This window comes from Chrysochloris asiatica, unplaced genomic scaffold (genome assembly GCF_000296735.1).
Source record: "Chrysochloris asiatica unplaced genomic scaffold, ChrAsi1.0 scaffold00038, whole genome shotgun sequence".
NCBI classification, from domain to species: domain Eukaryota; kingdom Metazoa; phylum Chordata; class Mammalia; order Afrosoricida; family Chrysochloridae; genus Chrysochloris; species Chrysochloris asiatica.
Window position 1 is genome coordinate 16,186,520 of NW_006408556.1, and position 6,655 is coordinate 16,193,174.

Here is a 6,655-nt window from a genome sequence, read left to right on the forward strand (position 1 = left end):
CAGAGGAAAGGCTTTCAATTTCTCTCCATTGAAAGTAATATAGGCTGTTGGTTTTGTATATATGCTCTTTATTATGTTGAGGAATTTCTTGACCTGTTATTTTTTAACAAAGGCATTTTATAGGTTAATTTCAACAAGTACCATCAGGGATCTTTTTAGATTCTCTGGAGGGAATTAAAATAGGCTGACGTAAGATAATGAACAGGCGGCTGCCTCAGGAGTGATGAAAGAAGCTTTGTCTGAGGAGGTAGCAGCTAAGATGGATGCAGGTGACATTTTAAGGAGGAGCTGCCTGTGGAGTATCAAGGAAAGACCATCACAGGTAGAGTGAACGGCTAGCTCAAAATCCCGTTAGTGCATTTGAGAAAAGTTAAGGGACAGTATGACTAGAGAGTCAAGAATGGCGCTTATATGAGGCCAGGGTGGGGTGGGTGTATAGGCTCATTTAGGACAGTAATTCTAAAAGTAATGCTTAAAAAGTCCTTTATTAAAAATCACCAAGATGTGAAGTCATTATCTCTTAGCATTTCGTACACCTAGGATTGTATGCTTTGAAAGGCAATAGGTCTCCTTCCTGGAAGAATTCTCAGCTTTTTCATTTATACCACATCAAAACACCAGTTTGGGCATCCTTGAGGGACTCATCGTGTTCTTTTATTTTTTGTGTTCCTTTTAAATGTTCTTTGAGTTTGGGGAAGAAAAAAGTCTGAAAGGGCAAGATTAGGGCTCTAGAGTAGATGAGGTAAGGTTTCCCAATGAACTCAAAGGACAGCCCTTGCTACCCTCGTAGAATGAGCAGGTACATTGTTGTGAGGGGTAAAAATGACTACTGGCCTTTCACCAATGCAGTTTTCATTTTCATAAAATTTCTAATAAATCCCTATGATTGTCCTTAGAAAATTTTGAGAAAATGTATCAGTTACCCCTTTGGGATCCCCCAAAATAGTTGCCATAACCTTTTGAACTGACCTCTGCCTTGAATTTAACTGTCCCAGCAGATCCCCTTGGAAGTCGCTCTTAGGATTGTACCTTTTTTGACAAATGCACCCTAGTGAGACTAAGACAAATGTACTACTGAGAACTTGTGTGGTTATACACTGATTGCAGAGACAAGTCTAAACATGTTTTTGGAATAAACCTGTGCATGTATGAACTGGAGCCCTATTAATACTTTTTTTACTTAACCTTGTATGAGGAATTTAGATCTTAATAATTATGATGGGAGTTGTTAATAGTGTTCTAAACAAGAGAATGGTCAGATTAGGTTTCAGAAACATGATGGTGGCCATGCTATGTAATATATCACCGGGCTAAGACAGAGAAGCCAGTTAGTTTAGGAACTGACGCAATAATCCAGGCAGGCTCGTACTGGGTGATGGAGATGTGAATGCATGGGAGAGGTAATAATTTTGTAGACTATATAATTTTCCTGGTATCTATACCTAGTCACTTAATTCTAATACTTTTGTTTCCAGTCATTTTTCGTTAGGTTTCTAGGAAATACTTTGGTATTATTTACAAATAATGGTTATTATTATCTCCTTTAATAGTTAATTTTTATTGCATGTGTTGACGGAAATGCTTAGAACAATGTTAAATGATGATGGTAGTAGGTGCTCTTGGTTTGTTTCTAGCATTAGTGGGAATGCCCATGTAGTACTGCTTTTAAGCTGGCTACATTCTTTATCCAGAAAGGATGTTCTGTATTTCTAGTTTTTAAAGAGTTTAAATTTGGAGTGGCTCTGGAATTTTGTCTTGATAATACATTTTGGAGGCATCTATGATTATGATCTATATAGATCATAAAGTTTTTCTCATTTTGGGATGTTGATGATTATTCATAAGATTTTTCCAACATTAAATCATCTGTGCCCTTCTGGAATAAATTGTTTTGTAATACTATTCAGTTGCATTTTATATAGACTAGGATTATATATGGATTTAGAAGAATTATATATAGATTTGTAAGAGCTGACACAATAATGTTAATAAAGACTCACTTTGTACTCAAAATTTGAAGTAATGCACATATTTCCAGCCTAAAAAATCAAGAGTTGCATAATTTCAAAACTGGCAGTGTCTGTATTGTAAACATTTCTGCTGTTGCCACAGAGCAGTGCTGCTCTCGTTGGTAAACAGGCGTGCCATCAATCACCCCTTGGTAGTATGTGTAAAGCCCAGTGTTGTTCCCTTGCCACCGTCTGAGGGAAACTTTGGTGACTCTCAAGTTTCACTGTGATCGGAAGAAAGTTTACAGAACAGATCATCAGTTTCACATTTTGACAAGTCATATACATTTTTTTTAATCTCATTTATTGCAATCCTTTCAATGTAACATCACGTTCCCCACTTCCTCCCTGTGATGATTATTTTGCTCCCTTCTCCTTTCCTAACTCTTCTGGAATTTGTCCTTGGGTTCATGCTGCCCTTTTGATCTCAAGTGATTGTGCATTCTCAGGTACGCATACCTCACTAGTGTTATTGTTTCAATGATGGTGAGACTTTGTCTTTGGCACTTTGAAATGTGGTAGGAAGGACTAGTCCCTGGAGGATAACATGCTTTGTAAAGTAGAGGGTCAGAGGACAAGAGGACGACACTCACAAGATGGATTGGAGCAGTTGCAGCAACAGTGGGTTCTACCATGACAGGAGGATGAGACAAGACTAGGTAGCGTTTGTTTTGTTTTGTTTTAATGACATTGATTGAAATCACGAGTATCTTTTTTTTTATTTTTTAAAATTTAAATGTTTATTGTGAATTATGTGATACTTTACATGGGAGAACATTAGTTTTACATTCAACCTGTCATATTTCATTGCCATGGTTACAATCCCCTCCATGTATCATCAACTAACCAAAGGATATACTCTGCAAGCCTGCCCCCTGGTCTTCAGCACACAGCCCCTCTCCCTTTCTGGGTCTGGAGTCCCTAGCAGCTCCATCTCTCCACCGTCATTGCCTCTCCCTCCATCTCTGGTGTCACTACTTCTCTGGGTAGGGTCCCGCTCTCCCCTCTTCTCCCTCGATGGTCCCAGGGACCTCTGCTCCTAGACTGCAAAGTTAATCACTCTCCTCCTTGCTACAAAACATCCACCTTTACATTTCCAATCCTCACAATCAGTCCTGATAACAATTCACTATTGTATCACGAGAGACCTACCTGCATTTCCTTTCATCAGTCCTGCCCAGACAGATTGGTTACTACTCACTGGAGATTCTACCTTCCCCCAAGCCCTCTGGATCTAGGGTCCCTCTTGAAAACTTGTAAGCCAGTCACTTCTTGCCTTTGTAGCCTCCCCCTCCCCGACACTATTTTGGGTAACCAATGTCCAAGTTGCCCATCCCTGTCTACTCTGTATGGAGAGGGTGGGAATGATTCTCTTCTGAGCTACTGCATTCATAAGTGTAGGTTAGGTTGCGTTCGGTACACTGTGGTTGGAACCAACTCAGTGGTACCTAATAATAATTGGCTGAAAATTGAGCCATGGGTGTAAGTTCAGTCCCAGACCGAAAGAGTGACCAAGGGCCATAGTCGAACTGACTAGTAAGCCTGGTCGTTTTTATTTTGTTTTGTTTTTTATGATTTTGGTGACTTAACATTGACTTTTGTTATATTCTCTCTCAGCCATTAAGTGATTGTGATAAACATGTTAAAATGTGGAAGACAATTGGGTCATAAAATGCTTAAGAGTTTCCAGTTCTCTTTTCAAAGTAGCTTTAGAAGTCAGTGACTTAGTATAGGACAGAAAGTCTGGCCTTAAAATTTGTTGGTAAGTGCCGTGGAGATGGTACTGACCTCACCTAGCAATCCTATGTACAACAGAAGGAAATACTACCCAGTCCCTGCGCCATCTTGTTGGGGTTTTCCCTCTTTTTCATTCTCCCTCCACTTGACCAAGCATGATGTCTTTTCCAGGGACTGGTCTCTCCTAATAATATGTCCAAAGTATGAGAGATAAAGTCTGGCCATATTGGCTTCTAAGGAGCATTCTGGTTATACTTCTTGCAGTACAGATTTGTTTCTGGTAGTCCATGGTACTTTTAATATTCTTCCCCAACACCATAACTCAAATGCATCAATTATTCTGCAGTCTTCCTTACTTATTGTCCAACTTTCACATGCATATGAAGCTATTGAAAATACTATGGCTTGGGTCAGGCTAGTCCTCAAACTGACATCTTTGCTCTTGAATACAGATTGACTAAATATAGTGAAAGAATGCAACCTTGACGCTCATCTTTCCTGTTTTTAGCCTATTCAGTGTCCCCTTGTTCTGTTCGAATGACTGCTTTTTTTTTTTTTAAATAATAATCTACATTTGAAACTTCAAACCCCCTTTGCAACAATACCCATTTCTAGGTGGCACTACCTTCTGAAAATTGCTTTTCTATATGGAAATAAATCTAAATCTCATTTTCCACTACCAGCTCCCTGGAATCTTTGTTTCCATTTTTGGAACTTGCTTTTCTTCTTTGAGAGTGTGAAACTGAGCAATCTCCTTATTTTCTCTGCAATATATTTAGCAGTGCATTGCTTCTTCTGACTAATAGCTTCATGTTGCTGTTAAGTGCCATCGAGTCAGTTCTGATTTATGTACTTGTTTTAATTTTCTTCAACTTCAGCCTGAACTTGCATATGAGCAATTGATGGTCTGTACCTGGCCTTATTTTGGCTGATGATACTGAGCTTCTTTCTCTATCTCAGTTTGATTGCTATGTATTCCATCTAGTGAGGTCCATGTGTATACAGTCACCGCTTTTGTTATTGAGAAAAGGTATTTGCAATGAATAATTACTGGTTTTGCAAAATCCTATCATGTAGTCAGTCTCCAGATCGTTTCTATTACCAAGGCCATATTTTCCAACAACTGATCCTTCCAACTTTTGTATTCTAATCACCAGTAATTATCAGTGCATCTTGAGTACATATTTGATCAAATTCATTATCACTGGCTTTAATGGTTGGTGCATAAATTTGAATAATAGTGGTATGAATTGGTCTTCCTTGTAGGCATCTGAATATAATCCTATTACAGCATTTCAAGACATCTTGAAATGCTCTTTTTGACAATGCATACACCATTCTATTGCTGTTATAAAAATAACTTAAAAAGATCATATTGTCTGAACTCCCCTCTTTGGCCTTACCTGTGGTTGCAAGTGTAGAATAAAGGGGACCCCCAAAAATGTAGGATCACAGGCAGCCTAGAAGCCCAGAATCCTATATTATTTTTATAGCAGCAATAGAATGGTGTATTCATTGTCAAAAAGATCGAGTTGGTACTGACTCATAGCAACCTTATGCACAGCAGAATGAAAAACTGCTCGATCCTGGGCAACCTCACAATTGTTGCCACGCTTGAGCCCATTGAGGCTGCCACCTGGCCAAGCCATCTCATTAGGGGTCTTCCTCTTTTTTTCTGACCCTCCACCTTACCAAACATAATATCCTCCAGCAACTGGTCCCTCCTGACAATATGTCCAAAGTATGAGATGAAGTTTGGCCTTCCTGGCCTCCAAGGAGCACTCTGGCTGCACTTCTTCCAACACAGATCTGTTGGTTCTTTTGGCAGCCCATTGTACTTTCAATATTCTCCAACACCATAACTCCAAGGCATCAATTCTATGGTCTTCCTTACTCACTGTCCAGCTTTCACATGCATATGAGGTTATTGAAAATACCACGGCTTGGGTCAGGCACACCTTAGTCCTCAAGCTGACATCTTTGCTCTTCAACACTTTAAAAAGGTCTTGTGCAGGAGATTTGCTTAATGCAAATGTTAAGTGCTGTCAAGTCTATTCTGACCCCTAGCAACCCTGTTTAGGGTTTCCACGGAGCAGCTGGTGAGCTTGAACCACTGACCTTGCAGTTCAAATGACTTTGCAGTCTGACGCATTAGCCCACAGTGCCACACCAGTAATGCAGTATGTCATTTGATTTCTTGACTGCTGTTTCTATGAGTTTTGATGGTTGATCCAAGAAGAATGAAATCCTTGACAACTTTAATCTTTTCTCCATTGATAAGAATGTTGTTTATTGGTCCAGAAGTGAGGATTTTTGTTTTCTTGACATTGAGATGCAATCAATACGGAAGGCTGTGGTCTTTGATCTTCATCAGTAAGTATTTTGAGTTCACGGTATCAAAAGGAAATGTTAATGTTCAACTGTTTCAAGGAGTAGCATATAATCAAGAGCCAATGATACTGAAGGAGGAAGTCCAAGGTGCATTTAAGGAATTGGCAAAGAATAAGGCACCAGGAATTGATGGAATCAAAATTGAAATCTTTTCAAGAAAATGAGGTGGCACAGGAGGTACTCATCTCTGCCAAGAAATTTGGAAGACAACTATCTGGCCGACTGATTGGAAGAGATCTGTTTTTGTGCCCATTCCAAACAGAGGTGACCCAATGGAATGTGGAAATCATCGGACAGTATCTTTGATATCCCATACGAGTTAAGTTTCATTAAAGGTAATAACAGAAATGGCTGCAAGCATACATTGACAGAGAACTTTAAGAGGTTCAAGCCAGATTTAGAAGAGGCCGTGGACCAAGTGATATCATTGTTTATATCAATGGATCTTGGCTGAAAGCAGAGAATATCAGAAAGATGTTTACCTGTGCTTTACTGACTATGCAAAGGCTTTTGATTGT